Here is a 14,797-nt window from a genome sequence, read left to right as displayed (position 1 = left end):
CAGCAAAATGATAATCCCAATCACTCTCCCAGAGATGAGATACGCAACTACAGGCAATACATAAAGCATATAAGAACTTACAAAACGCCACCATGTAAACAGCTGAATCAACATTGTGACTAACATCTATTTATCTAGTATAAGAAATGCGTATGACAAATTTGTTTCAACACGCTCTGGCCAGATCTGTCGTTATCTCAACCCTTCATGCCCCACGTTGGGCGCCAAAAAGGACTGTCGTGGTTTCAGCCCAGCCGGTAACAAAGGACCACGCGGCCGCTCGCTCACTCCTCCCGCCCCCCTCCGGTGGGATGGGGGGAAGACGGAGGAGAGGAAAAAAAAAACCAAACCTGGAACCTCGAGGGTTGAGATAAAGGCAGTTTACTGGAACAACACAAAGAAATTGCAACAACAACAACGGTACTAATGAAAAAGTATACAAAAAGAGTGATGCACAGTGCAACTGTTCACCACCCGGGACCCGATGCTCTGCCACTTCCCCCACCGAAAAGAAGAGCCCACCCCCCGGCCCGCTCCCCCTTTATATACTGAGCATGATGTCACATGGTATGGAATAGCTCCTTGGCCAGTTGAGGTCAGCTGCCCCGGCTATGCCCCCCACCTCCCAGGTTCCTGTAAAAATTAACTCTATCCCAGCTGAACCCAGGACAGATGTCCAGGCAGGGTCAACAGCTGGGACTAGTGTCTTCATCAGCTAACTCGTCCCTGCTCATCAATCAGGTCACCGAGTACCTAAAACTGAGTGACGCGAATACCTCCTGGTGTGCTCACAGTGCACAGAACCAACAGGTCACACGAGCTTTACAGTGTTTAAGCACTGGTTCTGCATGTCTTCTATTTTCAGCTGTAAATACTAATTTTTTAAAAAAAATAATCATTACTTAATAAACCTATGCTGATTTATCATAATTGCATCTATAAATCCATTTCTAATGGCTAGACGCATGAATTTCAGCAGTCCCTTCCCTAAGGCCATATTAGTCAGCATGAGCTCAGACTGATATGTAGACAACTTTTTTTTCCAGACTCATAAGGAAGTGTAAAAAATTTATGATGTTGCTTTAACAAGGCCCACTGGGATTTGAGATTATTTATCTAAGCCCTTATTAAAGACAAAAACTTTTCTATGTTTAGCCTGCAGAGCAGAGCTGCTCTTCAGACAGTCCAGTGCACTTTAAAAATGAAGAGAATTTGATAAACATAGCACTGAAATCATGGAGAGAAGTATGAAGGATCTTTCCTCTGTATCCGTTTACCGCAAACCCAAAGTTACTAAAGAAAAATGGAGTGACAGGACCTCTTGAATTTTAAGGCCATTTCACTATACTAGGAACCAACAGTGGAAAACTTTTGTCATTGTTAGAAGGAAACTACTTGTGACACTGCAGAAAAAACCAGAAGATGAAAAAGATCTGTCTCATTCCCTAGCAGGAGGATTAATTCTCCTGTACAATTAATCTGATATCTCAACCTCATTCTTCAGCACCCAAATCTCTATTCTTTCTCTGTGAGGTAATTTTTACTCATGTATACCTCTGTTGGGACCTCAGTTTAGCATCGCTTTACTGCCTTGTCCTAGGAAGCTCTAGAAGGAGAATTAAATGGAATGTATTTCATAAGATACTTTATGTTCAACTCCCTCTTGTTTTCTTTCAGTAATTAGGAAATGAAAGTGTTTCTAAGGGCTTGGAAATGAAAAATGTGATGTAAAATTAGACCATTTAATTAAATTATAAAAATTGAACCTAAGATTTTTAGAAAAAATATTTTACAAGAGGCCATAGTGTGGTTGGTAGAAAGTTTTAAGTCACATACTTTCAAAGCAACAGAGTTGCTTTAGACATTTTCACTCCTTTTGTAAATGTGAGCAATCTGTGTATCCAGAAACTTAAATGCATTCTTTGTGTCTCAAGAAATTATCCATTCCTCCTTTTGTGAGAATTATACATTGATAAATACCTACACTGTTTCATTCAGTCTTCCTTTGGGTAAGTTTCTGCCATTTTCATTTTCAGTGTTTGCTGTTTTGAAGTAAGCTTTGCTTCTGACTTCCTTTTACCAAATCTGTAAGAGTGCTCCTCTGCCAGCATTTCAGAGTTCATGCGTGATTTCCGTTCTGTAGATTATTCAGAGGCACAATTTAAGCATCAGACACAATGATGTTGCAACCTCATGAAATTGAGTTCACCACTTCTCCAGGCACGTCCAGATCCTATTGTTTAGGGTATTCTGTCCTCAGACTTAAATTCCCACACACCACAAGAAAAATCTGTAACACTGCCTATTTGCTGTAATGCCTTAATGGTATAAGTTACTCTAGTAAAGGTGCATTTTATTTTGCCAGTGCCAGAAACCTCATTTGGAACTGTGACTGGGAAAATACACTTCCTCTTCTTTGCAAAGGTCCCCATTCATCACAGCTTTCTGATAACTAGCTCTGAAAAGCTGTTCAGTGAGGTTCTTCTGAAAGAATTTACATTGACTGGCAGTCCATACAGGGAAGTCTACAGGTAAGTGGGCTGCACAATCCCAAAAAAACATTGAATAAAAAATGCAAGCCTGAATGTAGCTGGGGCTGGTATTACCATTTTTACAAGCAGTGACATTGAATATTGTACGAAAGAATGCAGATGCATAGACGTTCTAGATTATTGATTAAGCTACAGGTGCTGACCTTTAAGCAGCACGTGCATGTATTTTTACACTGTGTAGATAGAACAGGAATATGTAATCTCTCCCATGCCCCAGATAATATTTAGGTTTTGTTTCAATAAGTAATGGGAACATTGTCTTGGAATGTCATTATGTTCACGTTGCTTAAGGCAGAATGATTTAGTCTGGATACAAAATTCTGCTGTTTTGGATGCAAAACTGGTAAAATAATCTTTAAATCTGACAAAGCCCCAAACCATTATCTTTCATCTCTTGAATTGTTGGGGTTTTTTCCACAGCATCTGAGACATTTGAGATTTTGTCAATAATGGGTATTGACACTGGGCGCACATGACACAGTTGCTGCTACTCTGTAGGTATTTTAATCAGGTTTACCAATTTGGAAATCGTCTGGTAGCTCTTTTGGGAAAGTGAACCAGGTGTTTTTGGACTGACTTCAGTAATGTCTTGGTGAGCAAAGGAGGACTTCAAACAGCTAAAACTGGAAAACAAGTCAATCACAGTTGAAACTAGGAGCTGAAATAACTTAAAATAATTCTTGAACTTGCATTTGTGTTGCTTAGAATTATTACAAGAGGTTGAGAATGGTAAGTGTAGTTGTTGTCTTTAAATCTTGGTCATTGTATACTAGTTCCTTTTGAAATAGTTATACTAATAAAATTCCTTACTAAGGTGGTGCAGCTTGGTTCACCGCCCTATTTTCATTATGAGAAGTTCTATTCCTCTTTGAAAGCTAAGTTAGTTATCTTTACTATCTCCAGCTCTAAATTTTTTTAATGCATTTGCTCTTTGAAGAATTTGCTCGTCTGAGAATTGATTGGGTGAACTGAAGTGAATTAAATGCCATTTCAAATGAGATGGGTCTTCTGTTTCTTAAGCATCTGACCCACAACGAGTCTGGGCAGATGGCTCATGAGGTTTTTGGAACCTTTCGTACTGAACTAGTTCAAAAATTTAACTTTTGTATTTGATCTACCTTGTATTTGATCTTGTTTTGAATGATGGATTTGGGCTTTGTGATTGCCTGTTTATCAACCTTTCACATTTTACATGCTGAAAAATAATTCTCAGGTACTGAACATAGCATTCGTACATAGGGAAACTTTCTGTTGAGGTAAAGGGCCTTTCTGTTTGTGATAGGATACTTGACACCATGTGTTTCATGTTCTGCAATATAACATCTCATTTTGATGATTTTTAAATTAAGGTTATAGTTTCATGTAGAGTTGTAAAGGCATCTCAGGAGGGTAGTGCTATTGGTAGCATCTAGGCGTTCAAGACTCAAGACATGCCAATATTGGTAAATATGTCTTCATCCTGAGTCTTCCTCCTATATCTTGATCAGAGTTTCCAACCTGTGGGAGGAAAAGGAGGGAGGAAGGAGTCTGAAAATCATTCCTGTATGAGAGTTTGGTGGAAGTGTAGCCCAGGAGAGAGCAGAGACATTTAGTGTTTTCTTTGGGGCTTTTGCCTAGTGTCATGACGTCTGGAGGGGCTGAGAGACAGCCTGTTGTCTCAGCCTCCAGGTGGGAAGGTCGGCTGCAGACAGGAGATGCTGGCTACTGTGCACACAAGTAGGAGGAGGCCTCCTGCATTTACAGCGCATCACTAGAGGGTGAGGGTGAATAGAGGTAACCAGCAGAGGTGTCCTTTGATAAGATTCTGTAAGTTCTTGAGGTTGGCTTCTGGAAAAAATACACTGAGGCAAATATGTTTTATTTTTCTGGGGAAATGAAGTGTGTGTGACAGTACTTTCTGTCTGCCTTGCCAGTTACCCCCACCCTCCTTCTCCTGCCCCTGGCTTTTAATCACATTGGACAATTTTGGAGATAATGGGTCTGAATGATGCCTTTCCCACAATTTCTGTAAAACAGGTGGCTGTATAGAGGACAGCATCCTTGTTAGTGCCCCTGATAAGAAAAAACTATAGGTTTAAAACAACAGTAACAAAAAGAGTCTGCTGAGGAAGGCCACCAGTCCATGAGACATCACTAGTCCCATTAGCAGATGGAAATGCTTCCTTAAAATCCCGTGAATCTTTCAAGGATGAGCTATCTGGAATTACTTTGCATTACTGTAGGGTAACCATATTGATGTCAGCAGTTGCCATGAAGGAGCTTTTACATAGTACTTTGTTCTTCTACAGCCCTGCTGTGTACTTCTACCCTTCAGGAAATGAGAGTTATTAGAGGAGGCTTACTCCCATTTGCCAGGGCAGTGGCAAATTTATTTTTCTACATACCTGAAGTGTTGGAAGGGTCAAAAAAAAAAAAGATGTAACCTCAGAATTTGAGTGCTTGGTTGATACATGCTGGGAAGGGAGACTTTTTAGGTCAGTGGTGCTGCTGCTCACATTTGATATTCCCTGTAAGTAAGATGGCACCAGTCAGGCTTTTAACAATAGGTCAATAGCACGCTGCTCTGTACCCTCTGCATCCATCCCAAGCACAGCAGTCTACATTTATTGCCATACATTAAGGAAATTATGAGCCATCTGTTCTAATTTAAAGTAAGATGTATCCAGGAAGGAATCAAGAGGTGCTAAAGGTGAAGAAAAGTACTTTAAGGAGCAGGCAAAGCTATCCCTGCATTCTGAGCTGTAGGCATATCCAAGAAAACTGCAGTCTAGAGTCATAGCAGAACTGTTGCTAGTCTAGATGGTGATGACCATCAGCAGTGCCATGCTCCACTATGGTGAATTTATCAGCAGTGATCTGGCTACAGTAATCTGATCTTTATTGTTTTCAGACAAATTGTTTGAATTCTTTCCACCTGGGATGCAGTAAGATGTTCAAAAACTGCAGTTTAAAGCCTTAACACAACCGTTAAAGTGAAGAAGCACATTCTAAAGCATTGGCCATGCAGTTTTTACGAGAGTAATTTGCTGCTTCTTTTAGTGGGACCACGTTGCTTTGCTGCTGAGAAGTCTGCAATTACATTGTACTTTGGAGCTGCGCCAGCAATTCTGCATAGTATCGGCGTTCAAGAGCAGTTGCAGCAGACTTTAGGCAATGCCCAGCAAGAGCTAAGCTCCTGTGCTTTTCTTGGTTTTGTAGAACTTCTAAATTAATACATGAGTTCTGCTCTTGCACCCAACTAGACAAAAATGACGTAGGGAATTTTAAAAAGTAGTTTCAAGGAAATACATTGTGAATATGTTGAGTTCTGCCTGCCATGTTTTCTTCCTATTATGTCTATATATGTTTGAGCATCACAACCCCAGCAGGAGCTGTTTTCTCCATGAGCTTGTATTCCTCAGTGAGATGCTCTAAAGCAGAACTTCACTGTAACTGAAGGAAATCTGCTGCAGTTTTCTGCTTTTACAGCTTCAGCTTTTGCCACAAACTCTTGATCTTGCAGATGAATGAAGAATTTCTCTCCCCATAGGCAGTTACTGTTATGGGTTGGCTCTGTGGATATAGCTACTGCTGCTGTACCTCTGTGCACTGTGGTTTTGCTGGTAGGACATATCCTGGGAAGTACCTGGCAGGCTTGTGATTTTATATCCAAGGTCAGTTCCCACAAAATTAACATTCCTTTTCCTCTTAATTCTATGATCAGCCTATTTTTGCTTACCTGGTGCTGAAGCTAAATAAAGATGATAATGTCTTAGTTATACTCACTGACCATCTGTGCATGGTTTGAGTACTGTCATGAATTTTAAGTTTAGTACATTTGCAAGTGTTCATGGTCCCACACATCTGTGTGTCCCATTGAATGCTAAGTCTGCTTTAGACATTGTCACCTGATTTAGCTTTTCATACATTCATTTTGGATATTATGAGTCTTCAACTTAAAGGTTGCAGAATAGAGGAACACCTGGTAATCCTTCCCTATGATGTTTAAGCTTTATTTCAGTGATTCTTGCAGCTGAAATTCTGTTTTGTCTTCTGCAGAGACTGTACAGTTGGTGCTGTTTTGCAGTGGAATGAAAATATTTTATGTGTGATAGGTTTGCAACTTAAAATCAATGCTTTTGAAATTGCATAGCAGCCAGCTGGAAGAGGGAAGGCAATGTAGAAAAGCAGTTGGTGAACACCCAAAAATCTTTAGTCTGGAGAAGTATGTTGAGCATTACTTTGAAATTACATGCTCCAAGGCAAAGATACTCCTGGACAGAATTAAAATCTCAAGATTTATTTCCATGCAAAAAGTTGCATTATGTCAACATAGCTTTCTGTGCTTCAGAGGAATAATCTACTTGTAAACAACTTTGTCTTGGTGCAATATACGCACACAGTTGTTTGGTTTTCTGTTTTTGCCCTTTACCACTTTGGAAAAAAAAGAATTGAATTCTGTGGGCTATACACAGGCTTTATTTGTGCTAATAGCATTTTTTAATAACTGTACCATAACCACTGGAGTTACATTTAAGTTCATGTAGGACAGTTGAGTGTAATAAAAATGTTGGTTGATGTGAAACAAAAGGAAGAGAATTCGGCCTGTACTTTACAGGTTGAGATAGGCAGCTTTTACTTCTCTCTCTGACTTCCCTTAAATAGTTTAAAATAATCAAAGCATGTTGAGAAGTAGTAAAATAATTTAAAAACGTAAATAAAGTGAATGTAGTTGAGATTCATATGCACTTGTCTAATGCAAACAAAATCATTTAATCCACTGTCTTTTAATGTACCTTTTAGCATGAGTTATTTAATCTATGCTACATATTGGAGTTAGAAATTAGAAAACTGCATGTGGAATACCTATTTTAAATCACAAAAGCATTCATTGGAGCAAATAGCATAATTTACTAAAAAGGCCCTTTGAAATATTACAAGAACATTTCATACTTCTTATGTCAGCCCTTCTGAAAAATATTATGGCAGTGGGCAGACGGTACTCTGGTGAGGTTAAATTTGAATTTTCATTATAAGCCTTTCTTATTAGTTTTAAATAACTTGTCCTTTTCAAATGGTGGCACACTGAAAGTTCAAGAAGGACTTACATTTTGTAGGATAAGGTATTTTAAACCTGCTGAATTGTTTTTGTGGTGGATTTCTAGATAACTTCTTTTTGACCAGACTCCAGAAGTGCATAGTTTTTCCATTCAAAATCTGCATTACTTAGAAAAAAGACAAAAGACTGTTAATAAAGGTTGTGTGTTTGTATATACAACTATTATATCGATTTATATTAATTTATAGAAATGTCCATAATTGTATAATAATATGATTAATTTGTGTATAATTAATTTATAATATATATACTATATTAAAGTATATGTACTATATATATGATGTAACTTTATTATAAGGATTATATATCAGTAACTTTCTTATAAGAATGCTTTACAGGAGAGAGTATTTGAGACTACTTGAAAGTATAGAAGTTCAGTTAAATAAACCTTCGTCCTCTCTCTATAGTGATGCACTGGAAAAAATTAAGGTTTAAAACTTAGGGGTGGAGCTTCTGTTGTTGGACACTATGGTCCATTGCAATAAACCTAAAAAAGCACCTCCTCATATGGATCCCTGGATCACTGCTCTCTGTTGTCTTACTTCCCTTGATACGTTCCTCTTCTCTTGCTCATTTCCTTGCAAGGACACCAGTGGGTTAAATTTCTGTTCTTCCCTTTCTTGTCTCTTATGAGAGATTTAATACCTGTTGGTTTGGGATACCAGGCGACTAGTAAAGATCCCAGGGAAGATTTGCTCAAAACCCACAATTGACACTCCCAGCTATTGAGGATGAATGATGAACAGCATTAGAACAAGACTGCAGATGTTTGTTTTAGGAGGGAAGCAGTGATTCTATAAAGAAAGGTTTTTTTCCAGAGGAATTTGCTGTAGGCTGTGGAAGGACTGCACTTCTTAGTGTTCCATATTATTTAAATTTTGGCAAGAGTTTAGTAGCTAATGAGCATGCATTGATTTTTATGTCATTTTTAGATCACTGCAAGGATAATTAAAAGTATAAATAACTTAGCTTCCCGGTATATTAAGTATATAGACACATCATCAACCATAATTTAGAATTGTTTTTAGATTAAATCATTTTTACAAATAGTTATTTAATTTAGCAGGTTTGTCCTTCAGTTCAGTAAAGTCATCTGTCATTTACATCAGAGCTGTAATTCGTGGAAAGGGCAGCTTTAACAATATTCAGTGAACTCTCAGATTCAGGGCTGAGCTTCTGTCAGCTTTTATATTGGATTCTTCAGCATAGCCTTGATTCAGCAAAACGCTGAAGCCCTAGCTAGCGTAGTAATCTCCTTCTAGGGTTTCCACAGCATTTGGAGCCCTAAATGTCGAGTGCATTTACCTAGATCATAACTAATCGAGTCAAATTAATCCAGTGCCTTGGTAGCCATACTGAGTAGTGCTGTGAGTAAGAGCTTTTTTCATTTTCCAGTTTTGATGTCTGTAGACTACCCTAGGTTAATGTATTTATAGAAGTAGCCTGGTAGATCAGAGGTGGTGATGGGAGTGCCCTGGAAAGGAAAAAAGGACTTACCTGTTACTCTTCAAAACCAGACTTTTTTTGTATGTTGCTCAGACAGTTGCATTTTGAAATGAATCTCATGCATGATGGAGGGCTATTACTACTGATCAATGGCCTTGACACTAGTGGAAGAGGCTTCTTTTGAAAGAAATGCAATCTAGGGAGAACTCTGGTCCAGTTTTTCAAAATCTTGTGAGAATTCTTATCATTTTTTCCTGGTTTTGAACTACAAAGATTCTCTTGCTTCACCGGCATGCCATGAATATTGTGTTTTTCATGAAGACTTAGGACATTGTGGGTGGGTTCCATGACCTGATGGATGACTGTGGTTTTTTGCTAGCACTTCTATCAAGGAATTATGATATAAATTTTTGGTGTCCTAAACCTTGCTTTTAAGAACACAATTTTCAAATGTTACTCTGACTTATGTAGGCATGTTAGTAATTCATTGGGATCAATTCCATAATTAGCAGTGGAGAAATACCATTCTCTCATGCATGATGAATCAAATGTGCTTATCTGAAAACATTGTGATGAATTACTTCTGCTAGAGAAGTAACTGTCTTATCTTTAGTCTTATCTGAGTAGTTGTTTTCAAGTTTTGCTCATCTCTTCTTTCAGAGTTAATTGGTTGAATTTCAGATAACATTTGCTGATTTTTATTTTTTTTAAGAAATCCAGATTTCCTTGGATTTCCCATTATTACCAGCTAAACAGCTTTGAAAATACCACTTCATTTTTTAAAACACCTTTCACATGTTACTATAGGAATTTTACTTTCCTAGCTGTATTTCTGGATATGAGAATGTGACAATCATACCATGCTCTAACTTGCTCCTTCAAACAAACCATTCCTTAGAGAAAGCATTGGAAAGGACAAGGGGGAAGATAGTCTTAGCCTTTCATCCTTATTTTGTACTTGTTTTGAATGCTCCGTTCTGACAGTTTAGCACATAGTACATAGTTATTTCATATCAGCATCTAGCATAGTAGCCAAGGATCTTTGCCCTTGAGTAGAATTTTACTCTGTTCAATTTCTGTACTACTTCAGTTCTGAAATGTATGCCAGAAATACATTAAACAATTTGATTAGCATTTATCATGTGCGGTTCTGTCTTTCTCAAAATGAAAGTTATATGAACGTTTGAATTATATCTTTTAATCTTATGTCTGGTTATTGTGTTTTCATGGATGGGACTAATGTATATCATGTAGAGGGAACAGAAGGGGTGAGTTTGAGGTGTCACTTTAATCTGCAGAGGCTGCACCTCAAGTTTGGTTAACACTGGGAAGAACTCTGACTCTTGCTCTTACTAGGGATCAGTTCCATTATCATCAACCCTTCTTTCTACCCCAAAACTTAAGAGGTTTTCTTTTCCAGTTGTCCTGAACCTACAAAATTGAGTGCACTTCAGTAAAAGCACCAAGTCTCTCAATTTGGCTCACTCATTAGGGAGTATGGTAGACTGTGAATGACATGTTTACTTTGCTTGTAGTAGTTGAATTTGCTAGATAGAAATGTCATATTATTGAGTTTATGCTAATATTGTCCCAGGTAAATATCATTTAATTATCCAGTATGTATGTTGCTGAGCTCCATCAGCAGCTTTTCTCTGTGGAGTGACTAATGTAGATTTCTCCTCACTACTCAGACACTGATTTTTGGGAAAACATGAAACTTCCCCAAACCTAATATATTTGAGATCTTTCTTAAGAAATTGGGTTGAAATAGGCTAAGAAGTTTAAAAGTTCTGGGGAAGGGGGGGATAAAGAAAAGATGGAGAAAATGGGAAGGATAGAGTGACAGACAGGATGCTTAGAATGATTTGGGTTTTCCTGTTGGTGAGATCACTGGCAGGCAAAACTGGATGATGATGATGATGATGATGATTTACAGAGGTGGATTTAATGTCCTGTGAAAAAAATTCACTCTGACATGTCCTTTTCTTAACTCAGAGCATTCTCCTAGTTTGGACCATTTTACTGAGTATGTTTTGCTACATCTTACTGTTTTAACGCCTAGTTTGTAAAGCTGACTCACATCTCCCTCAAACACTGTCAAGGTCAATATGAAGTGGTGAGATTTCACCTCTCATAAAGTCAGTCCGAAGTAGATGCAGTCTTGCGCCCCACGATGACTTAGGGAATCTGTGTAGAATTTACGAATTTTATTTGATACTGAGAGTCATAATTTTTTTTTTTTTTGGTCGGACTGGGAAGTCCAGAATCTCAAGGCTTCTTTGAATGTAGAAAAGTTGAATGTTTGCAGAAGGAAGAACATAAAATAGCATTATTTCTCTTGTTAACCTCTCCTTCCTCCAGCTAATCTGTTTTACCTCACCTTTATTCCTTTCAGCCAGCATAGCAAGCTGTGCTGTACTCCCTGGGAATTATGCCAGCTCTTGCCTTTACTCACAAAAGGAGCAGGCTTGGCCCAGTCTGCTTTCTCTCAAAGGAAGCTTGGAAGCAAAAATTCATTGCTGAGTAAAGGTATTAAGGAGCAGGGGAAGAGAGCACGTGCATGTAAAGTCCTGTCTACATCCAAAGTGACCATGCGCACATGAGTCCTACTGGTTTCTTCCCCGTCTTCTTCCTCAGCCCTCCCAAGAACTCCTTCTGACGATTTGACCTATCTTAATGTCACATTGAATTATTCTTTTTTTTAAGACCAGGAGAGAAAAATGCAGTTTTGTTTATGTGGCTGAGGAACTCTTAGCCAGCACAGACAGTTGGCATTTGGGATCAGTCTGGGAGGAAGCACTGAGCTGATGGGCTGAGTTGTCTTCCATGGGTGCTCACTCTCCTGAGGAGCACTATCAGCCAACCTGCCTCTTTCAGTAAACAGAGAGCAAACAGTCTCTTCTTCTATACTGTGAGACAACTCTCCTTATACAGAAATGTTCTGTGAAACTAAGGTGAAAAAAACAGGGGAGTTTGTGTTTTGTTTTACTTTTGTTTTAAGCATGGATGTTTTTCTTCTTCCTCTACAATGAAGATTATGGAAATATACTGCCAAGAGTAATAGGGGTAAAGAAGAACAGAGAGACATGGTCTAATAAAGCAGTGAAGTCCCACAAGCACTTGTGTTAAATACTGTGAAAGGACAAGCTGTAAAGACTAATTCCTGACAGGAGTGTTCCTGGAGCAGTAAGTGCTAGGACACACATGGTTTGTTTGTAATAAGGGAATACACCGGAATCATTTCAGGATATACTTATAACTGAGCCGTTAATAAACAAGAATTACAATATAATTAGGCTAGATGTCTTTATGCAACAGTCCTTCCCCTGAATAAACCAACAGCAGCAAAAAAAGCCCTAGTGCAGTGTCAGGGCTGTAGGAGTTGGACTTTAAAATGAGGAGGCAGCTTCAAAAAATCTTCAAGTCAAAACACAAGAATAGAATCAGGGTACTGAAGTAAGTTGTGATGTTTTGAATATTGCTTGTAGGTCTGAAAAGTTTCTTTGTAGAGAGGGTGTTGATCTGTGGAAACACCTCCCCAAGACCCAGAACCTTAGCATATCACCTCCAGTCTCCAGACTCTCTAGATGTGTTTGAAGGTGCCTGCACAGTGCTTTGTTTAGACTTGCTGATTTCTGAAAAACTGAAAGCCCCAATTTTCCTAGCTTCACCTAAATTTGCCTGTATCACCAAACAAGATTGTGAAAAATGTAGAACAAAGACCTTGTAAGGAACATATAAAGGTAAGTTTCTAACAATATGTGGAGATGAAGTTACCAAATGATAATGAAATATAAACTTAATTCTGGATTACAATTAACAAGACTCCTTGGTTACTGGCTGCTCCATGCTTATCTTCTAGAGGTAGATATTCCTCCTGGAGCATTTGCAGAGTCTCTGGACCAGTCAGGGCTGTCTCTCCTGGGCTTGGCCACATGCAGTCTTTTAAAAGAATCCTGTTTCCTTTCAATGTAGACAAAGTATTTGGGGCTTAACTGGAGCCTTGTACCTTTCAATAGTGAAAATACTCCAGGGTGTCTTCTAAACTACACACCTTCCTGTCCTAGCAGACAGGGGTTTTTTGTGGTAGCTTTAAACAGCTTTTCCACATCCATCTGGCACAGTATAAGTCACCAGTGACATACTACATATTATGAAGGCTGTTAATATGCAGCAGGTTTTGGCCTCTGTGCTTTGGTATGGTCTCAGCCATGTGTGGAGACCTTAAGTGATGCACTGCCATTAGAAGTGCCAGACGGTGCCAGACGGTGCCTAGCCCAGACTGCCTTCCTCCTTCTCCTTACCTTGTACAGTTTAGACCTCCTTATGTCAAAGTGACCCACTCATTTTGGTGAGGGTTGAGAAAAGTCATGGTACATTTGGTAATTTTGAAATTATACAATTCTCTTTGTCTTTCATGGTGGATTTCAAAAAAAAAAAAGAGAGAAAGCACTCCTTTTTTTAGGGAGATGAAAGCCCCTCTGACCCTGTGTGCATTATGGGTCTGACTTCTGTGTATTGAAGCAGAAGTGGATTCTTACATACCCATAGATAAATGAGGAAGGAGGAAAAAATGTAAAGATTAGGAAAAATCCAGTTAAAATCCAAGAGGCCACTTTCAGACAAATGGAAGTGAGAAAGTGGAAATACACCCACCCTTTGAAGAAAGATGTGTAAATTATACTAAGTAGAACATCTTCTAGAAGAGCTAATAAGGTGCTAGGAAGAGTTAATAATGGAAGCATATGTCCAAAAAGTGTATATGCAAGCCTATATCTAAGAAGCAAGACTTCACAGAGAATTGGTAGGTTTGGGAGACTTGAGAGAATGAGAACCATCCAGAAGGACCCAGATATTGTGAAGAGAGTATTTGCTTAGTTTTCACCATGCTGAATGTTGGGATGATGTGTACTCTTTGTAGGTGCTTAAAAAAGTGCAGCTATTTCTAGATAGGACATTAAAACAAGCTGGTATGTTCACGAGCAGCGGTTCAGTCAGAGTAATATATTTCCAGAAGAGCTGGAGGAATTTAAAAGTGAAAGCTGTTGCTAAAATTATTTATTGAAATCATGAAGTCTGGGACATGGAAGGGTAGCAAGCATTGTCTTCCAAAGTGATGCTCTCAGATCTGCTGAGAATAATTGGCATCCATCTTGCTCTGGAGTATCTGATACTAGCTGCCTAAATAAAATTGTTAAACTAACTGGGTCACTGATCAGTCTGACAGTTTGTGCATTAAGGAAGAAACAACCCTGAACAATAGTAAGTGGAACATTCCTGTGTTTTGAGTTAATCTTGTTGAATTAATCTTGTTCTTCAGCATGTGGTAGCGGGAACAGTTTATAGAAATGTGCTTTCAGAATGTTGTTTTTATGACTAGCTCTAGAAATCTTAATTCTTTTAATACATCTAAAGCAGAAACCTGTGTAAAATGAACTGGGATTGAGTTTTTGCTTGGTACAGACTGTTAGTAAGGTTCCAGTGAAAGCATCATAAACATAAATTTTGAAAATCACAGCTGACCTTCTGTCTTTTCAGAAGTGAAAGGACATTTTTCTTTCTAGAAACAATAAAAAGTGGGGGCATTATGTTCTGTGTAGAATACTCTATGTGTAAAAACACTGTATGATGGGAAGTTGCCAGTGGCAGATGCAGATTGGTTCAGAAATAATCAAACTTTGATTTAGAAACATGAGCGGAT

The 14,797-nt window shown here is 38.5% G+C and overlaps 1 protein-coding gene across 3 annotated transcripts in view; it reads left to right on the top strand.

Moving 5' to 3' along the window:
- Positions 1-14,797, top strand: part of UBE3D (ubiquitin protein ligase E3D) — a 91,212-nt gene that overhangs the window by 42,362 nt on the left and 34,053 nt on the right. The gene's annotated exons all lie outside the window — the stretch shown is intronic.

The sequence above is a fragment of the Haliaeetus albicilla genome, chromosome 17 (assembly GCF_947461875.1).
Source record: "Haliaeetus albicilla chromosome 17, bHalAlb1.1, whole genome shotgun sequence".
Classification (NCBI taxonomy): Eukaryota; Metazoa; Chordata; class Aves; order Accipitriformes; family Accipitridae; genus Haliaeetus; species Haliaeetus albicilla.
The sequence above is the reverse complement of the archived record's forward strand: the minus strand, read 5'-3'. Positions and strand labels throughout refer to the sequence as shown.